The 21,822-nt window shown below is 37.5% G+C and overlaps 2 long non-coding RNA genes across 2 annotated transcripts in view; one reads left to right on the forward strand and one right to left on the reverse strand.

Annotated features, from left to right (window-relative positions):
- Window positions 1-3,779: 3,779 nt before the first annotated feature.
- On the reverse strand, window positions 3,780-20,443 carry LOC122136520. The gene is made up of 3 exons (XR_006154189.1): window positions 20,348-20,443; window positions 4,713-4,842; window positions 3,780-4,243 (listed from the first exon to the last, which is right to left on the reverse strand). It is a non-coding gene; the product is annotated as an uncharacterized LOC122136520 (long non-coding RNA).
- Window positions 9,750-21,822, forward strand: part of LOC122136521 — a 33,969-nt gene continuing 21,896 nt past the window's right edge. Inside the window, exon 1 of the long non-coding RNA XR_006154191.1 lies at window positions 9,750-10,106. This is a non-coding gene — a long non-coding RNA (uncharacterized LOC122136521). The remainder of the gene's footprint in view (window positions 10,107-21,822) is intronic.

The following is a 21,822-nucleotide window of genomic DNA, read 5'->3' on the forward strand; positions in this document are numbered from 1 at the left end:
GAATCTGCGTATTAAGGGGAAATCGACAGGATAATTGCATTTTTATTGCTTTCTTTGAGTCTTATGGAGAAAACCTCTTGGGAGATGACTCAGCAGCGCTGTGGAGCCGCTGGGAAGAGATTATCCTGCGGGATGAGTGTTGTGGTTATGCGATGACCACTGTTAACTACTTCCGTGTCCACTAATGGTGACCACTTTATCCTTTTCTCAAAACCACGTGGACTTCTGGGTCCTCCCCAGTAGCAGCAGTATTTGCGACATTAGGAATACAGATAAAGAGTGAAGCATAGCTGTGTAATCCTTTTCCATTTAAAAACCATAGAGGTGTAGAGACATTTGTTTGCAGTACTTACAGGCCTGTCCCTTCTACTTCAGACCCTTGTGCAGCAGAAATATTACAGGTCTGTGACCCCGTTTCCTACGAACAATTGGCCTAATCTCTTTTAATGTGACCTGAATTTGGTTCAATACTTTTTGATGTGGATTTTTATAATAGCGATTTGCAAATCACATGGGTCATAATCCTGGCCGCCTTTTCTAAACTGTGCTGCATTCGCATATATCCAAAGTAATAGATGACACGACCCATTGTTTCATTTGAGCTGCCGGTGAGGTATTAAAGAATTAGTATTTTATTTTTAATCCTCAATGAATACGTGCTGGTGGGACACGGCCTGCAGCACGTGTGGTGGGATGAGAGATGAGAATCATTCTTGATTACAGGGCACCATTATGCTGAGAGAAAGATGATTAAAAAAAAAGAAAAAAAACATATATATACACATATTAGTTTACAAAGTTTTTTTTTCTTTTCCCCAATATAATGTTTAGTTTTTCTTATGTCCATGAACTGACCCACACTTTTCATGGTTTTAACTGGAAGCCGCCTCCTCTTCTGATAATTTGTCATTGAGCGTCAGTGACTGACTCATATGTTTACAGGTTTTCTGCATTTTGCTTTGCCTTTAAAGGACATGATGTGTTTATCCGATCTTAGATGCTGGGTGTGAATAGCTAAATGCATAGTCTAAAGCCTTATCTTTACATGAGTCAGGGAAAAAGAAATGAAGGTCTGTCTGCAGAAGCTGAATGAAGAACAAACCATGTTTTCGAAATAGATTTATACGTTTTCTGATGAAAGTTTAACTGTTTCATTCTCATGACTTGCTGCCATGATGCTAGGATTGATATGTGGTTGCTAAGTTGGTTTTAAGTGGTTTCTAGGGTTTCTGTGACATTCTAGTCCCTATACTATACATTCAAAAGTGTGGGGTCGAATTTTTATTGTTTTTGAAAGTTTTTTTATGCTCACCAAGGCTACATTTATTTGATCAAAAATGAACAGCAACATTGTGAAGTATTATTTTAATGTAAATGACTATTTATATATATATATATATATATATATATATATATATATATATATATATATATATATATATATATATATATATATAATTTATTCCTGTGATGCTAAGCTGAATTTCCAGCATCATTACTTCAGTCTTCAGTGTCACATTATCCTTCAGAAATCATTATAATATGCTAGTTTGATGATCATAAACCTGTATTATTATTATTATCGATGTTGAAAGCTTTTGCTGATGGAAACAGTGGTATTTATATTTTAGATTTCTTTGAATAGAAAGTAAAAGAAAAACCTTCTGTAATGAAAATCTGCTGTAAATGAGTGAAAGAACATAAGACCTTAGATTAGTGCTGTCAAATGATTAATCGTGATTAATTGCATCCAAAATAAACGTTATTTTGTTTGCATAATATACGTGTGTACTGTGTATATTTATTATGTATATATAAATAAACACACTTGCATGTGTATATATAAGTAAAATATGTTATGTTTATGTATTAAATTTATGTATAATATAAATTGAATATAAATATATACATGTAAATACATGTAAATAATTTCAAAATATGTACTGTGTGTGTGTGTGTGTGTGTGTGTGTGTGTGTGTGTGTGTGTGTATATAATACATACATAATAAATATACACAGTACACACACATATATTATGTTAACAAAAACTTTTATTTTGGATGCGATTAATCACGATTAATCGTTTGACAGCACTATTTTAGATATGTCTGGCATGTTCTTAGTGTAAACCTTTCGACATTAGCTGGGCCTGAACATGACCTGTAGATTTATTGAATTCTACCAAAGTTCAGGAATGTACAACATTTCCGTCTGTAATCTGTATGTTTGAGAGAGTGAGGTCAGTGTTTGTTTTTCTGTGAGCTGTGGACTGATTACAGATCAGTGATTATCACAGTCACATCTGCAGGTCAATCGGTGCATTATTGTCTGTGCAGTCGCTCTACAGTATTGTTGAGTAATTATTTCTTTGTGCAGGCAAGACATTTTAAATGCTGAAGCCTAATTTATATACAACTGGACAGACATTAATGAGAGAAAAGTATATAGAGAAAACAGGGGCAAGACTAAATCACTGTTTATCCCCGAGCTCTCAAATCTCTTCTCTTCAGGACAGTGCAGTGAAGTTCTGGCCTGCTGTCACCCTCCTCTGAAGGAATTAGACTTCACCAAGACATATGGCCAGTTCAATTCCAGACCTTGTTGTCACTGCAACAAACCCTCACTTGTTCATCTAAGAGCAATGTTTGTTTGTTTTATTCTTTTGAAAAATGTAATGTAAAAGTGATTTTTAGACTGGAGAAGCAACAGTAGAACATAACGTACATTTCTTATTTTTGCCATAAATATAATAACAAGTTTTATATATAGCAATATAAAACAACTGTTTTGTATTCTACTATATTTTAAAATGTAACTTATTCCTGTGATGGCAAAGCTGAATTTTTATCAGCCATTCCTCCAATCTTCATTATCACAATATCCTTCAGAAAAAAAGTTATATTTCAGAATTTTACTGATCAATTTAATGCACCCTTGCTGAATAAAAGTATTAATTTCTTAAAAAACAATCTTAGTGACCCTAAACTTTTGAATGGTAGTGCATATTACATTTATATTTATATACATCCCAGTCAAAATGCATTATCTGGATGACTTTTCAATATGGTGTTTCATAACATGCAAGGCAAACAACCAATTCTGAAGTGAAGCCTCCTGCTCGGTGTGTAGGGAGCAGTGAATGCTGCACTGGGACCCTGTGGATCTAAATGCAGCTCTAAAGAGTACAATCACCTCCCACGGCCAGACTGATGTTTCCTTGGTATTTCCTGTGGAGAGAGATCAGACATAACTGTGGTCTTTGATGTTCTCTGCTTGTTGTCCGGTTTGGGTGAAGTTGGCATGGTCTTTGCATGCAGCTTTATTTGTGCACTCAAGTGGGAAACAGTGAAGGTTATTTTATTTACAATGTCTTATCTGAGATGGAAGTTCATCACTTCTGTCCACACATCTACCGACAATGCCCCGTCTGATCACTCCTCTCATGCCTCTAAACTGTAAGGCTGTGTATTCCTCTGTAAACCCATTACGCTGTGGCACAGATTAGGTTCATGGACAGCTTGACTTTTCCTCACCCCTGACACACATGATAAACCCATGCTCTTCTGGAATTTATAAGGCTTTAGCCAGATATATAGTCCATTGAAATATCCTTAATGTCAAACCAAAAATATAGATTTTTTAACTTTTAGACAATTATTGTGTAAGATTTTTACATTTACCAAAGAAACTAATGGCAGTAATATTGAAACTTTCTTCTGCCATGGGATAAAATCCTTTTCTTGATATTCTGAGTTAATATTTTTGGAAACTTTTTTCCTTGCAATTATCACTTTTTATTTTTTTTTTTCAGAATTGCGAGATTTAAAAGAATTGAGAAATAAAAAGTCAGAATTGCAAGTTACAAACTCGCAGTTCTGAGAAGAAAATCAAAATTGTAAGAATTAAACATATTGGGGAAAAGTCAGAACTTTCAGATAAAATTTTTTAAAAAAGTCGCCGTTATCTTTTTAATTTGTTTATTTCGTGGCAATACAATAAACTCACGTACAAGTTGAGTGATTTGACACTTGCCTTAGCAAACACCTCTAATGAGAGTAAAACAATAAAGCACACATGTGGAGACATAGTGTGATTATTTTAGGTTGAGCATCATGCTGAGGCCTGTCACACTGTCAGATCAGTCTGGGACTCATCCGCCTGAGGGACCCACATGAGGCAGGTCCTGTCTGCCCGTCTCAGGCTGCAGGTGTGGCCTAATCCTCTGCTTCTATTTTTGCCTGTGCTGGAAACAGAAGATGCAGTGGGGAAAAAAGTGAAATATTATTACAATTTGTTCATTTTATTATATTTTGAAATGTGAATTTTCAACTGTCATTACCCTGCTCTTCAGTGATCCTTCAGAAGTCATTATAATATATCATATAATATATGATTTGTTGCTCAAAAAACATCTTATCATTATCAAATAATTATCAAAATGATCAAATTTCTCCTTTAGAGTTTCATGAAAAAAAATAGCCATGTGGGTTTGGAACAATATAACGGTGAGTATATTTTGTGTGAAGTATTTTTTCAAGTATATTTGGCAATGGAAATCAAACTTTTTTTTATTTAATGACAGAATTTCTTTTATTCGACCATCATGGTCTAATCCAACCGTTTTTTTTTTTTTTTAGTAGGAGACAGCAGACCTTTGATTCCCTGTAAATGATGTAATCGCCACCGGCAATCCCCGTTGGTACGTTATTTACCCTCAGATGAGGTGCACGGCGAGCCAGAAGTCTCCTGATAACCATCTGGGCCTCCCTGCGCTGAATGAATAATCTCCTCTTGGAGGGTGTATCCTTGATTTGGTCTTCTTGGCTCCAAGATCTAAATAAACTAGAAGGGACAGAAAAGTTGTAGTTTGTCAGATGGAACTCAAGCGCAAAGATAAAAGCTGTAATTGCAGGATTACTCTTGTGTAAAAAAACATCCAGCCTAGCCAAATCGTGGATTTTGTAATTCATCAAGAGGCATTCAAACAGACACTTGAGTGGAAGCACGTACACAATGCGTTCTAAGCCCTATTTATACACACAAACACAAATATGCAAAAATGGCACCGTTCCATATGCACGTCACACCACTTTGTTCCTTGGAGGCTTGCAATACTCAGATACATTCCTCATGTTAGTGAACCTGACCGAGCCTGGCACGCGTATCCAAATTGAGATCCAGGGGTTGTGGTATCTTTGACTCAGAAGAATTAAGCCACACACAAATGCTGGCAGCTGTGTGTATCTGCTGCTCTTGTTTCCTGTCAGAGTTGCAACCTCACATAGGCTTGCCATGCATTATATGAATAAGCATAGAAGGCTGACCTGAAATCAACCCCATAACATAGCCATTTCAATAACATCCCCTTCTGCCATCATTCTATAACAGTGTTTTTTATGGCCCACATTATATTTTCCTAAATTTCCCCCACAAGGGTTTCTAGTGCACATTCCCTTCCATCATAAAATAGGTGGAGTACAAGCGTCGAGGTCTAAGAATAACATCCTGTTTTTAAGTGCGAGGGATTCCTGTCACTCCTTTGTTGTGGCCACCTCTCGACCAGAGCGCTTCCTGTCTGATAAAAGCATCAGGCGGGGACGCATTGTTCTGCGGTCCACTCCCAGTCTGCTGATCTGCAACGGTCGGCGTGAACCTTTCCCTGCACTTCAGTCATCATGGGTTAACGCACATAAATCATGCAAAGCACTTTCAGCTGGTCAACATTTACAGTTTTTGAAAGAGCCGCTAGAGCAGCACATACCACCATAATCCGCTCTCACCTAAGCAACTTACAAATATATTGGGTTTAAGGCTATTTTATTGTATAAGGGAAAACCGAAAACCTCTTGGTGTAGTTGTGCCCTGATGTTCACATATTCACATGTTCATTACAGTCGCTGCTTTCAAATGATTACTTTTTTACTGAGGGAATAAAATATAAATCATCATTTATTATTTAATGTAATATGATAAAGACAGTGTTGGGGGGTAACTAGTTACATGTAATGGCGTTTCGGAATTTAATTACAAAATAAATGTAACTGTAATCTGAGAAAAGTCAGATTTTATGGTGGCTGTGTTTTAATGTTTAATTACTGTAGTGTTAATTCAAGTGATGAAGGATTTTGAAAGTCTGACAGTAATTAGTGTTGAGTACTACTGTAAGGTTAACCCTGCCTGGTTTAAATGTTTGAAAATGATTAACTTTATTAAAGATAAAAAAAAAAAAAAAAAAAAAAAAAATCAAAAAGTAATCAAATGTAATCAGTTATATTACTTTAAAGTAATTATTGCATATTATATTATTAAGTATTATAAAGTAATTGAAGTAGTTACACTCATTATACTTAAATGGGGTAACTTGTAACGTGTAACCTCTTATATTTCCAAAGTAACCATCCCAACACTGGGTAAAGGTTAAGAGTTTGTGGTTTTTAGATTTATATTTTCTCTCCTATTGCAGTGTCATATACAGAGATTACTATCGACCCTAAAACAAATATGCAAAAATGGAGAATTGGCTTCAGTTCAGCTAAGCACACCAGCATAAATTCAAACTGAATTATCTACACCCCACTGGACGTTGAATTTAAATTTAAACTGAATTGACAGGAAGATATATTTCCCAATATTGCAATTCAAATAAATCCAAGAGAGATGATGCATTCTGGAGAAAATAAAAGAAGTAAAAACACTAACATCCAGCCAGCCAACAATCATAAATCCATCATATAGTCCTGCATTCGGTTTACTGCCTCAAAGGCATTCTAAATTCAATTCTTCTGTGCAAGGTAAGTGTCGTAACAGTTCTTGCATTCTCAGTGTTGCCACAAGGGGCACTATAATCAATTTTCTCAATAGCCTACACCCCTCTCCTAGAAAGTGATCGGATACATCCTAAATCACATACTGTCTTGAGTGGCACTTTTTTGAATAAGTTATTACTTTGTGAAGGTAAATAGAATATGTTCTATACAGGGTTGGGTATCGTTTGGTTTTTTTTCGATACGGGTGCCAAATCGATACTTTTAAAAAAAGGTTCCGGTGCCTAAACTGTTGCTTATTAAAAAAAAAATATTAATAAATAAAAATTCCCTAAAAAAATTATGGATAGGTCATTAGCTATACACATGATGTCTGTTTTATTCATACTGGACCCCAGAGCGCGCCCTCGCACAGAAAACCCACATATCCAGTCACAGAAGTAGCGGAACTCATGACACTCCAGGAAATCCCTTATATGAACAAAGGCCTCGCTATTATAGCTGTAACTGAGTAAACAGAACATATAAATGTTTTGAATGATAAAACAAAGACAATAAACACTTGACTGCATCAATATAGTTTAGGCCAGTGGTTATTTTTCAAATTCTTTGAGTTATTGTAGGTCCTCTATTTTTGCATGTCTCCTTTGTCTGACACACCCATAACAAGTCTGTGAGTTTCTACTAATGAGAAGGTGACCTGAATCAGGTGTGTTTGATTAAGGAGACATGCAAAATGTGCAGTGTTGGTGGTCCTCCAGGAATGTGGTTGAGAACCACTGGTTTAGGCTATATGCTGCCATCAGAACAACTGTAATTACTGCATTCACACGCTCCTTGGATGCTCTCATTTCCCCAGTTGTGATTTTAAGTCGGAATGTGAAAACAACATGGACACTCTCGTTACTACAAAGAGTTGTTGGATTTGTATTATTAAAGCTTTCTGACTTAAGTTCACGTGCATTTTCTCAGTCAGGAAATATTTTTTCACGTGCCATGCTGGTGATGATGCTTCTTTGTCCGTTTCGGAGAACCAGAGGACAAATATTTCAATCGATCACTCAGGCATGGCACCGAAATGAGGCACCGAAATATCTGTTCTGATTCGGTTCTAGTACATACCGGTTACATGGGTACCGGTATTGTTCTTTTGTGCATCACGCTGATTTGGACGTGCAGCTATCCGTCACGTTGCCATCTTCTTCTCTGGGTTTCTCTTGTCTTGTCTACTTTGAGAAACTCTTTCTGCACTGCTCTCCTAAACTCGAACATGGATTTGATTAATTGGTCTCTCAACGCAATTGACACCATCTTCTCGACGAGGAGCTCGGGTTCGGGGGAACCTGACTGCCCTGCCGGAACGTTCGCAGCTGGCTACACGATGGACGCGTGGGCGAATTGGCGGGTCGTGTGTCTGGCGGCTCTTTCCGTGGAGGACATTGAAGACATCTACCTATTCGGAACATGATAACAGGTATTCTGCTGATTGGATTAGGCTTTGCCCTGGGTTATCAAAAAAAATCAGAAAACGAGAACAGCTGTCCAAAATCTCACAACGCTGCCCATCATGATTGAAGCAGTGGGCAGAGCAGTCAGCATTGAGACTGAGACTATTAACCGCAATATGGATAACATCATGAAGAAGCTCACGGCTTTGGAAAGGAAATGGAGAATTTGGAGACCAAAATGGACAATGAACAATCATAGTGACCGTTAAAATGGAATGCGGCTACTAGACCAAACAACTGGTATCATATCTTCTTTTGGCTTTCTCTACCAGCCTTGGCCTTGGCTGGATAACAAATATCTCCCGGGTGAGCACGGCAGCGAGACGCTCTCGCATTCCTCCCCCCTCCCACAGACACCTGATTGATTGTTGACTCTGTCTAGGACCTGGCCAAGGCTGTCTCCATGGCAACTTGCTGTGACGCTCTATAATCTGCGGACTGAGGCCCTCTAGAGAGAATCGCAACTCTCCAGGCCTACACATACACTAACTCTTACACATATACAGATATGCATTCACCCCCCCAACCCCCATCCCTCGCCTTCGCCGCTTTGTTCCACCAGTCTGGCGAAGCGCTGTAATGGCCTGCAGGACCGGATGCTGATTGCCTGGGCTGGATCACCTCGATCCCCAACTTCCGTCCCCAGTTGCAAAGTCATGTTTTATGGTGTATGGATTATGTGCTTTTGTGCTGAGGTGTTTTTCCTGTCCTCAAACGGTGCTCCCAAAGGAGCACAGTCTGGGTGTTGGTTTTTTTTCCTCCTCTCTTTCCTAAGTTTTTTTTTGCTGTTATCTCTTCCCCTGTCTACTGTATTTTCGTTGCCTTGTGCCCACATGTGCAATGACAATAAAGTTGAATCTAATCTAATCTAATCTTCGGTTCTAGTACATACCGGTTACATGGGTACCGGTGCCATATTGGTGTTGGGTTTCGGTATACCCAACCCTAGTTCTATATAGTATAAATGCATGTTGTCATTATCACTACCAGTGTCAGTTGCTTCACGTCACTGCCATCAATAGATCTTCTCCCGTGGCCTCATGGGATAGTAAAGTGTCCATCGTATGCACACTTCAGGGTCATGCTGGAAGTATTAGGTGATCAGCATAATGTGAATTCGGACATATTTCTTTTGTCACATACTCTTTTTCGCCTACTTTATAGTATGGAAGTATGCGATTTCAGATGCAGCCTTTGTGAATGGACTCTCTAGCTTGTACTGGGCTCCATCCTATGCTTGGGTGGTAGACTTCCCTAAATGTGTAATCACCTTTAGCACATTTCCAGCTTTATAGAGCTTTCAGCTCAACTAATGGCGTGAGTTCGGTTCAGAATGCATTTTTCTGAGCAACAGTAGATGGATTTGCAGTGGGAGCTTGATTAGGAAGTGGAAACAATCATTATTTTTGCAATTCTGTTTGCTGTGCCAAAATTACACTTTTCACCTTTAAGCGAAATGTCCTTCAAAGCATTATATTACTTACATTTCCTGTTCCCTTTGAGATAAAAGGTCTTCAAGCTGAATTGAATATAACTGAACTACAGTTGCCAGGGAGACCAAAACCACATGTCCTGATTAAAAGGTCAGTGTACAACGGAGACGTATTAAAAGACCAGGGAGATCCTGTCCTGTTTTATCTAACACAGCTAAAATCCTTTCCCCTGAGCATTTGTTGATTTGATTAACATACAATTACACGGCGAACGGCTGCTTAAAACTGCTTAATACGATCTGAAATCCGAGTTCACAGAACAAGAGAGCTGTCTGCATCTAAACTTAAAATTATCATCTCTGGGCAACATGTGTCTTCACATAAATTAATTCGTTTTGAAGGTAAGGCTGTTTTTTGCACTTCAGCGTACTGTGTGTGCTGCTTGAATGCACTGAACGAAAAGAGCATATACCCAATGCGTAAATGTAAGCCCAAGTGGTTAGATGTGTGTGCTGAATTCATGCAGACTGCAAGTCTAAAACCCCTGGCTTTGTTGTAAAAACACAAAGCAACAAAAAGGCAGCACTGTGGAGATTTTCCAAAGCAAATATAAAGGGGGCATGAAGGAAGGCCTTCGAACTTGAAGCAAATAGCTGCCATATGTTTTATGTGCATGCAAAAAAAGGTGTGAGAGAGATAAACATCACCACATAGATGAGACAAGAGATCAGTATCGCCAAACCCAAGGATGCATGTTTGTCTTGCATATGCGTGTCGGGTATGCATGTTCAGAATGCAGGTACCAAAGAATCGACTTCCTGGAAAAGATTGCAGATTTTCACTGAATCCATGTGACCTTGGATATGAAATGATTTGTTATTCGTATTATGCTCCCCGAAGCTGCTGATTGCATGCAGCTGTCTCAAAGCGAGGTTTGCATGTTTGTATTTTAATCTTTCCAGGGTGCATAACAAAAATGTGGCCACTGCCCAATCTAACACTAATAAAGCGGCATGCACCTGCAAAAGTCACTATGTCCCTCTGCGAGCGTGATCTCAATAGTGTGCATGAGCTCCTGTGACATGGATCATGCGAGGTGTGTCGCCACTACAGTAAAGGGACGGTCACAGTTAATCTGATCATCTCATCACAACTTGGCTTCTCCTCCTTTTCTCCCTGCAGCGAGGCAGAGGTGGCCATCAGACCTGCATCTGGGCCCCTGACCCGTGCCTCTCGCAGCATAAGCCAAAATTATTCCGCTGTTTGGTTTCACCAGATGCAGCAGCGCCATGGATAGGTTCCGTCTGGCCTAGGCGGCAGATATGTAAGGGGATTAGTGGGTTGCCGTGACAAGACAGTGGGAGACTGTCCAGAAACAGCTGTGTGTCTCCATGTTTCATAATGTCCAGTTCTCCTCCTCTGAACCCTTTAGCCCAGAGCATTCACACAGCAGGATCTCCCAAACTCTTGGGGCAGCATGGAAGCTTTTGAGGAAATCTGACTCTCCCTCAAATACTCTCGGTGGTGCTCTCCCCGCGGAGAAATTGAGCTCTAATGAAAAGCCTGGTAGCAGATGTTCCTGATTGTGCATCAGGCCATCCCAGACAAGGGGGGCATCTGTTTGTGGCATGTTTGTTAATTGATTCATGAAACAACCAACCCCCAAATCAAAGCAGTCTGAGGGGATGTGCGGAATTTATAACGCCACTCAGAATCAGAGCTTTGCGGTGATGTTACCAATGTTACATCTGACTTTCTTGACAATTGCAGTGTCCGAATTGAAACTAATAACAGATGTCTGAATACAAACATTGTAGCTGTTTGCATGGCTGAACAAGCAGCCCTTGTTCTGGCACCATCAGCAGGTGAGATCTAATGTCATGCCACCATGACATGCTTCCTTGAGCTCCCGGTAACTGTTACTGGCAACAAAAGCCAAGAACAAAGAGCCCCTCCAATGGAATATACCTCCTGGCATTATGTAAGGTAGCCAAGGTTGTGTAATTCCAGTCTTTTTGTGAAAGATAAAGGTTTCGCATAGTTGATTATTTGGTGTACTAGTGTGGCACTGTTTTATATGGCTTAAGGCCTGGTTTCAGCAAGACAAATGCTCAGGTGTGATAAAAAAAAGTCGGATGCATTAAACATTATAAATTGAAAGTTGATGCCTCTGTTCAGACTCAAACATCCGCATGCCGTCAGTGGGACCTATTTTTATGGAGAGGTGTTAATCTCTTTTCCATCACACTTAAAATAATGCTGTCCAACCAATAAGGTTTACAGTTTTGGTCACGTGCTCAGAGCCACTGCTGTTACATAAAAAACTTGGTGGCAAGTGATAATAACAGACTAAGCTGAAAAGTTTTGTATGCTTTGTGTACCAGGGGTTCACAGTAATATAGAATATGCCAGAGAGTCATTTCATTTAGCCTTTCTACCATTTTTTGCTCATTCTTTTGAACAGACAAAACCAATGTAAAAATCAGGCTGAATTTTTTTATACCGAACATCCATGTTAGTGTATGTAAGTTTTCTGTCTTGTATATGCAATTCTTTTTTTTGATTTTTTATCATTTAAAGAGATAGTTTGCCGAAAAATGAAAATTCTGCTTTTAATAACTAACCTGCATGTCGTTCAAAACCTGTAAGACCTTCATTCATTTTCAGAACAGAGCCTGCATAGACAGTAACACAACTGACACGTTTAAGGCCCAGAAAGGTAGTTAGGACATCGATAAAATACTTTTTGTGTGCAAAGAAAACAAAAATAAAGACTTAAACAATTTCTTCTCTTCCTTGCCAGTCTTTGACAAACGTTCATGACAGTACCACGGCATGTGTTGAGTTGAATAAATACATTATTTTTGTTTTCTATGTGGCTGATGTCACATGGACTATTTTAACAATGTCATTACCTTTCTGGGCCTTGAACAAGTCAGTTGAATTTCATCAAAAAAAAAAAAAAGTAATTTGTCTTTTGAAGAAGAACAAAACGTCTTATGGGAACGACATGAGGGTGAGTAAATAATGACAGAATTTTCATTTTTGGTGAACTATCCCTTTAAAAATTAAGAGAATTACGAAAACCATATTTGGTTGAAAACCAAGGAGCTCGGAAAACGTCGATAGACGTTGAAAACCAAAGAGCTGCAATGTACCATAATGTACCTTTAAAGATTATGGAATTTTTTTCAAATTTCAAATGCACGCTCAGCTGTTGTTGCATATAGCTAAGCCTATATTCTGGTGTGTTGTGCTCCAGTCTGGGTCTCATTAGAGATATTCAGTACTGTGCGGTTACTCTGGCGTGAATCCCACTCCCTGTGGCCCGCTATCCACAGAAGAGTTTGCCAAAGGGTGTGTGTGCTTGTGTTTGTATCTATAATGTGCATAGAACTGGAGAAAATAAAAGTTATAAGCTTCAAATTTCAAATAATTACTGTTTATAATCTGCTGTGGCTTTCAGTGCATCTAGATATAGGACTCAGCTTGAGCTTTGTTCAATCAGCTGATAAAAGTGGCACACAAGAGCCAAGCAGAGCAGTGATTTTCTTAAAGCATAATCATGCTGATCAACTCCTCACAAGACTGTCCTGTGATGGGTGGGCTCACCTCAGGAAGCTCTATGCACTGAACATGTCTATTGTTTGTTTTATTGATGGCTTGTGGGCATTGATATCACACGTCAAAATGTATTGTAAATCCCCCACCATGTCTGGGAGCTGCGAATTAGTCATATGACCACGCTTTTTCTGATAATCTTCAGACAATCAGATACAGCAGTGCAGAACAATGAAAAATTATCTGTTGTAAAGTCTCCTGAAGCAAATTTTGTTCTTAAAAGGAAGGCAACTTTATTATACTGCCTCCTAAAGTGCGGTCACATTATAAATATTTTGGTAAAAATTTCACTGGTAAAAAAGTCCATTGCCCATGCCCAATTTAATTTTTTTCATATTTTTAAAACATTTATGCTTACGATAGTTTTGGATTTTTACTCTTTTATTGCCTGTATTCAGTTGTGAGTTGGGTCTCCTTTGCTTATTCATGATGCCTGAAGTTGCTTCTAGTGTTTCAAAGTGTTTCACATTAAGATTGCTCTCTTAAAAGACTGCTCTTTTTTACTGAGCTTGTTTGTGCTTTAAGCATTGCATCAACGTTTAAAAAGTGTACTGTTGTTCTACTCTTGTTGTTGAGGTTTGCATATGTGAAAGGTGGCTGAGAATTTTATCCAGCACTTGTTGTCTCCAAATGTAGTCAGATGATGCAGAGACAGAGACATTATTTGTTGTTTTTACACTTTGTGGTTAGTATGGTATTGTTTGCGACAGATACACAGCTTATTTGAAAGAAAGTAGCCTATCCCAACCGTCTATTGTCAAGTGTCTCTGTTTTGAAACCAGAGATGATATCAACTAACCACATCCTTCTTAAGAAAAAATTGCAAAATTGTTGCATGGAAAAAGAGAAACGTTGCACTTCATAGTTGGTACCTTGGAAAACACATGAAGGTTTTTTTTTTTCTCGCAAAGTAAGTGAAGTTAAATGAATTTGATCCATGAGCTTTGACTAGAGAGCCATTTACTTTCCGTGTGCTTGTGGTGATTTATCTTGCTAAATTGAAGGCTTGGTTGGTTGCTGTGAGAAAGTTGACTCTTAACAGGAGTATCTCAACAGGTACTCCATATTGATTTTCCCAGCAGCCTCTGAAATCTGAGCAACAAGAGGGCAGATCAGGGAGAGAAAAAGGAAAAGACCTTATAGTGTACAGTGTATAGTGTATAGTGCCTATAAACATGGAAAGTGAGTAACTGTTTGTTGGTAATGATCTGATCTGTGAAGCAAACACAGTGCCTCTATAATTCATCCAACCATGAGAAGAACAATATGAAAAGTGGCGGACACATATTCTAAAATGACGCTCTTAAAAAAAAAAAAAAATCACAATTGTTGTGTTTATCTAACCAGCCTTATTCCACTGTCTCCTGACTAATGCTGTGAGCTCAGACAAAGTGTTTGGGAAACCGGTTTAAAAACAGTCATGTATTTTGCCATACGATTATGTTATGGACACTAGTGTTGCCATGTCCACAGTTACCTGTGGAATTGGGCTACTTTAACACTGTTGCCTCTGGTTGCTTTACATGTCCGTGTGTTAAAGCGACCCCAATAACATGATTTTTAGCCCCAGGAGTTTGAAATTTACTAGGGGAACCCCACCAAAAAAAACATGTATTTTACACCCCAGAATGTGACTTTTACCTGGGGACTCTCGAAATGCAAATGGGCTAGTTTTGGGCTAGTTTTGATTAACAATTGGGCGGGTTTTGCTGATGAACACATTTTTTGTATCCATTGTAGTCTTTCACTAAAATATACTATGCTATTACAATATTTGTTTCGTTTCATTTTGGACATGGTACCATGATAATACCATGTTTTTTGTTTTTTTTTGACATGGAAATACCATGCTGCTTTTTGAAATACCCAGAAGCACCATGCACATGCCATGGTACCTGAATATACACCATAACATATAGCAAAGCACCATGATAACATCTCTTGCTACCATTTCCATGGTATAGAATTATACCATGGTACCACCAGTACTTATTTGTAAGAGTTAAAAGGCTGATTTTGTTTCATTTACCTGGTAGGTTCACATATGGAGGAGTGGTGCAACTGGCGGTATCAGCTGTAAAGGCTACATAAATCTATTGGTCATAGTCTCTGCAGTGCATCTGCTCATTCGTCAGAGTGTGTTCACAGACAAATATTATGTATTATGGTGTCATGGGGTGCATTAGGGCTGAAGTGAACCAACACTGTGAAAACATTTGCATGTTCTTTGTTCTTTTGCCTGAGAAGGTTCGTTGCATAACCCTAAAAAACTTTAGGCTTTAGAGTGCTTGTGTTCTGGCTTTAGGTAGAAATGGATTTAATTTCCAAGCCCTACCGCTGTCGTATCCAGTTTTAGCCACCAATAGCTTTAAATTCTTGTCTCTGTTAGGCCTGAACTCATCCACCGGTATTGGAGGAGCAACCCTGGCACGGTATAAAAAGACACCGGTAACTTTGCTCTCACCCTTTTCCCGAACTCCCACCAGACTTGTGACACTGCCCCATTTATGTTCGCCCCTGCCGGCATCATGTCTTTAGTCTGCTTCCAGTGTAAAGATATTATAGATTGTCATTGTTTTAGTTTGTCATTGATCTGAACCGCCTGAAAAGTGTTCTTGGGTATCCGAGTCTGAAGCGTGTTTGTGTTGTAACGGGTGATCCGAGATGAAAGGCTCTTAAAAGCAGTTTGAAAGTGAAGCCCCCTCGCTGTGGAGTGGCATAGGGCCTCCTGCGTTCAATCTTAATGGAGCAGAAATTGAACCCCCTTCCACAGACTCTACTGGCCCCAAGTTGCCATGGGGCCCCTCGATCAGATAACACCAGCACTGTTCTGCTCTCTGGCCCAAACCGCACTGAAGGCAACCTTTGACTCCAGAACGGCACGTAGGCGTTTGAGCATCTGTGTGCTGTACAGCATCTGAGCAGATTTTTAAAGGCGTGATGTTTATCTTAGAAATATTCCACCCTCAGCATCCATCAGATAAGACTGTATTACGTGTCTCTGACACAAATTGTTTTTACTGCCATGGTTGTGTTCCAATTCCAGTCCAACAACAAAGAAATGCAGCATGCCCCCCCCCCCCCCCCCCCAAAGAAACAAAAACATCTTCTTAGCCACACGCCACCTGGCCATCCATTTAAAGGTGTTGCCTTCTGGTACACCAACGCAATGCATTCCTCCTCTGTACAACCAGCTGCAGTCGAAATTGATCAGATTTCCCAAGAATAGCCTCTATACTAATTTTTGTGGATTGGGAAAACACCTATGTCAGAAACACACACTAAGTGGGGGACACATATTCTCTACCTTATGAGCCTGGCTCGTTAATATTAATTACTGTACCCTAACAAAACAAAAATATATGGAAATATACTGGAAAATATATTGCTATATATAAAGTAATACATTTCTATATATTTAAAATATAGTATAGTATAGTATAGTAAAGTATATAGATGGACTGTGTAAGGTTATATATTGATACGTACACTGTATAAAACTGTACAGTAGTAATGAAGACAAAACTTATCACAATATATGACAATATATATTATGCTATGTAATATATTTATTACACTTGTACATCTATATATTTTGAAGTGCATTATTGAATATGCAATAACATACATTACAATATATAAGTAAAAAAGCCACATATTTTTTGATATATTAAAAGTGGCAATTCCCTATGTGTTAAATAAAGCTCCCAAAATGCAATATTTATTATAATATTCGCTCTGCTAAATGATTAAATGTAAATGTATTATAATAAAATGTAATTTAAAATGATATATAATAAATCCAATAAAATAATAAAAATAACAAAATTATTAAAGGGGTCATATGATGGTTTTTTAAAGATCATTATTTTGTGTATTTGGAGTAACAGAATATGTTGACATGCTTTAAAGTTCAAAAAACACATTTTTTTTTAAATACTGCACATTATTGTAGGTCCTCTATGCCCCGCCTCTCTCAAACGTGTCCTTTTCTACAAAGTCCCTCCTTCTGACCAGTGCAGTCTGCTCTGATTGGCCAACTGACCCAGGGCATTGTGATTGGCTGAACACCGCAAGCACCCGTCGGAAATGTAACACCCCTTTCCATAATCGTGAGCTTCATCTTTCAGAATAAATGTAAAGACCATCAGTTTTACCATCAGTTCAAGCCCGAAAAGGGAACAGAGTCTCGTGATAGACACAGTGATGAAGCTCGTGTGTATTTGCAGTACACAAGCCACGGACGGTTAAGACAGCTGACTCCACTGTGTGACCCTGTGTCTCTCTCTCACACACACACACACACACGTGACGTGCAAAACTCCACATTTGAACAGTCAATAGCAAATACTTAAACCAATAACAAAACATACAGTAGCTGATTCAGAAGCACCAGATTGTCGTAGCAAAGTCAGAATTACCTCCTCTCTTAGGTTCACGAAACGGTCGTCCATAAAATGTATTGCTGTTCTGTTGTAAGTAATCTTAAAGATTCCTAAATGCATCTACTTTCAGAAGGCCAAATAAAGTGCTTTTGCTTTCACATAGAAACACACAGCATCTCCCTGACATGACTGCTTCAACACTAACTGAGGTTACTGAAACCACGCCTTCTTTCTTTAAATACTTATTTAAATACTCCTTTAAATACTTATTTTAATTACACATTTTAAATAAAAATTTGATTTGTAATAATAAATGTACCATTTTCTTTCTTTCTTTCTCTTTCTTTCTTTCCTTCTCTTTCTTTCTTTTTCTTTCTTTCTTTCTTTCTTTCTTTCTTTAAAATTTTAAACCATGCTTATTTTTAAACGTCAACACAACCTATTCTTCCTCATTACCATGAATTCGACTTCACAAGAACCTAGGACTGGGAAAACATTGCGCACAGCTTTATGCAGAAACACATCTACGTCACAGATGAATTTGCCGTACTTTGTTTATACACTTACTGCCTCAGCTTTCCCTCCATCTCACCAAATCAAATGCATCAGCAGGTTTTTTTTTTTTTTTTTTTTAATGTGGGACCTGCCTCTGCATTAATTGCGGTGCACCAAAAGAGTGCAGTTAAATAACCAACATTTATTACCCATTAACAAGGTACCCGAAAGCGGGGGAACTTCCAAATGCTTTAGTGTTCTCACATATCATGTTTGGCTTAAAAATGTGTTTACATAGTCTAACTCAAAGCCATTAGTGTGATATGGGTCAATGCAAAGCACTGAGGAAGTAGGCATGGTGAAAAAAACAGCAAACAAGTAACCTTTGATACGGTCTCGCTTTGACTCCAGAATTTTGGCATGTTGATTATTTTTTTTCTTTTCTGCAGCGAAGGCCATGGATATAAATAATACCTTATTTTAAGTACTTACACATGAATCTGAGATTGAAAAAAAAGAAGTAACAGTAAGACCTTCAAGATACCATGGCTATAAATATATTTGGTGCAGTGAAGCGATCAAGGTTTGCTGTGGTTCTATATAAACCAGGTACACATCAGAACACAAGACGCTCTCTGTTTGGCAGCAACTGCTTTGAAGACTCCAGGAAGAACTGGAGGAAAACGTCTCATCATAAATTCAGTGGCTTGCAAAAGCGCCGTCTTCTGGCATCCGTTCTCTTGCTTGCTCAAAGCTGCTCTGACTTTTTCGACACTGACCTGTACTTTTGTATAAATACATTCTGAGAACAGATGGCATTCTTGAGTAGATATTTTCAAAAGGGAGAAAACAGTTCATCTGTCTGTTTTGTTGGATTTGAGATCAGAGTGTAGCTTAAACAAATACGAGGTATTTGAGAACATGCAGTAGTTTAGATTCACGTGTTGTTAAAAATAGCTGATTGCTTTCACATTATTATATGCATACACTACTGTTCAAAAGCTTGGGGTCGGTTATGTTTTGTCATATTTTTAAAAGAAGTCTCATGCTCACAAAGGCTTTATATATTTGAACAAAAAATACAATAAAAATATGTCATATTGTGAAATATTATTACAAATTTAAAATAACTTTTATATTTTAATATATTTTAAGATGTAATTTTATTTTATTTATGTTTATTTTTCCTCATTTGCACATTTGTTCTTATTTATCAGCTCACTTATTGTGATTTCAAAGCTGAATTTTCAGCATCATTACTCCAGTCTACAGTGTCACATGATCCTTCAGAAATCATTCTAATATACTGATTTATTATCAGTGCTGGAAACTGTTGTGCCAACGCTATCTCACGACCAATTCGTACGTATTTTACGAGGTGGCTAATTCGTACGAATTTGTACGACCTCACTCGTATGATTTCATACGATTTGGCTAGACCCCAGTGACGGGTAGGTTTAGGGGCGGGGTTTGGTGTAGGTCATTCATACAAATTCATACGAATGTGCAACTCGTAAAATACGTACGATTTGGCAAAAATCTTATGAATTTGTATGAGTGTGGTCGTATGAATTCGTACGAATGAGCCACCTCGTAAAATATGTACGAATTGCCGTGAGATCGGGCTGGTTGTGCTGCTTAATATTTTTTTGGAACATGATACTTTTTTAGGATTATTTGATGAATAAAAAAGTTAACATTTAAAATGAACATTTAATTATTAAAATTTAAAATGAAAATGTAATTTTTAAAATTAAAATTTAAAATTAAATTGTTTCAAATAGAAATATTTTCTAACAATACAGTTCAAAAGTTTGGGGTCAGTAAATTTTTATTCTTTCTATTTTTTTTTCTTTTTTTTTAAAAGAAATTTAAACTTTTATTCAGCAAGGATGTGTTAAATTGTTAAGAAGTGATAGCAAATATTTATATTGTTAGAAAAGGTTTATATTTTGAATAAATGATGTTCTTTTTAAGGGTCTTTTAAAAGAGCCGTTTAGAAGTGGTCTATAGAACATAATGTGAATGTGGAACTTGTATCAAATTTCAGCCATATTGTAAAGAGATTTTAAATATAGTAGTTTGATTTTCAGCCTGTTGAACAAAGAGTGATCGTTCCTAAGATCTTATCTTAATCTTACCTAATCCTGTAAAAGTTTGACATCATGGTCAGATGTCTGTATTGTGATCAGGCTGTTCTCATGCTGTGTGGCCTGTATGTGTTGAAGCCCTTGAATGGGCCTCTTCTACACTGTAGTCTGCTAATCTCTATTGTTATTTTGGTGGGTGTGTTCAAAGAGAGCTGTCAATATCACTGTACCCCAAACCCACCCACACACACACACACACATTGCTACTTATGGACATACTATAGACTTCCATTGTTGAAATACAAAGGGAAATATAATTACTGACAATTAACCCTAAAACATAAACTATTTTGATTTTTACAGATTTTAAAAAAAGTTTAGACACCAAAAAAAAAAAAAAATAAATTAAAATAATAATTAAAAAGAAATTAATACTTTTATTCAGCAAAAGCTCATTAAATTGTTCAATATTACAATACAATATTACAAAAGATTACAAAGGTTACAAATATTTCTTGAGCAGCAAATCAGCATATTAGGATGATTTCTGAAGGATCATGTGACACTAAAGACTGGAGTAATGATGCTAAAAATTCAGCTTTGAAATCACAGGAATAAATTTCATTTAAATTGTAACAACATATCACAGTATAATTCTTTTAATGTATTTTTGTTTAAATAAATGCAGCTTTGGTGTGCAAAAGATACATCTTTCAAGAACATTTCAAATTTTTACCTCAAACTTTTGATCGGATTGGTAGTGTACTTTTATTATTAATATTTCCAAACAATGAAAGTCCCTGCCAGACTTAGATAACTTCTGCCGACTACTTTTTCCATAAAGTATAATTAAGTAAACCCATAAACACATGCAGCTTTTTACACAGAAACATTCAGACACCCAACTGTGACAAACAAGGCCGACCGATCCAATCTCAAGCACAAACACAGACACCCAAACACAACCCTGCTTAATCACAATCACCTGCATAACACACACTCATATGTATGTGTTTCATACACCCTAGAGCTGGATTATCCACTCGGCCTGTCCCTCAGGTACAAACAAACATTTATAAAAATGTTTTTTTTTTGTTTTGTTTTTTGGATTGACAGCTAGTTGTAGTTCTGTTTTTTTATTTTAATTTTTTTTTTTTAGCTTGTTTACTGCACACCTTGTCACATAGCAGTTTTTAGAAATATTCTGTATTTATTTTTTTACAGGTGTTGTACCAGTATTTTCAATTTTACACTTCATTGCATTGTGTTTTAGAGTTAATAGAAGTGGATAATGTCGTGTGTAATGAGCTGCCAGTATTTCCTCTGTTATTTTACATATTTATTTATTTATTTATTTTACAGTGAATGCATTTTGTGCCAAAGCGATGATGATCCACAGTTTAGCTCACATTGTCTGCTGTTGTGCTCGCTGAGTTTTGAAAAGTAACTTAAGTATTGAGAAATTCGTCCTAACAATTGTAAAATATGTAAACAGCACAGAACCCTAGTAAAAAAAGTTGTGATTT

The sequence above is a fragment of the Cyprinus carpio genome, chromosome B3 (genome assembly GCF_018340385.1).
Source record: "Cyprinus carpio isolate SPL01 chromosome B3, ASM1834038v1, whole genome shotgun sequence".
NCBI classification, from domain to species: Eukaryota; Metazoa; Chordata; class Actinopteri; order Cypriniformes; family Cyprinidae; genus Cyprinus; species Cyprinus carpio.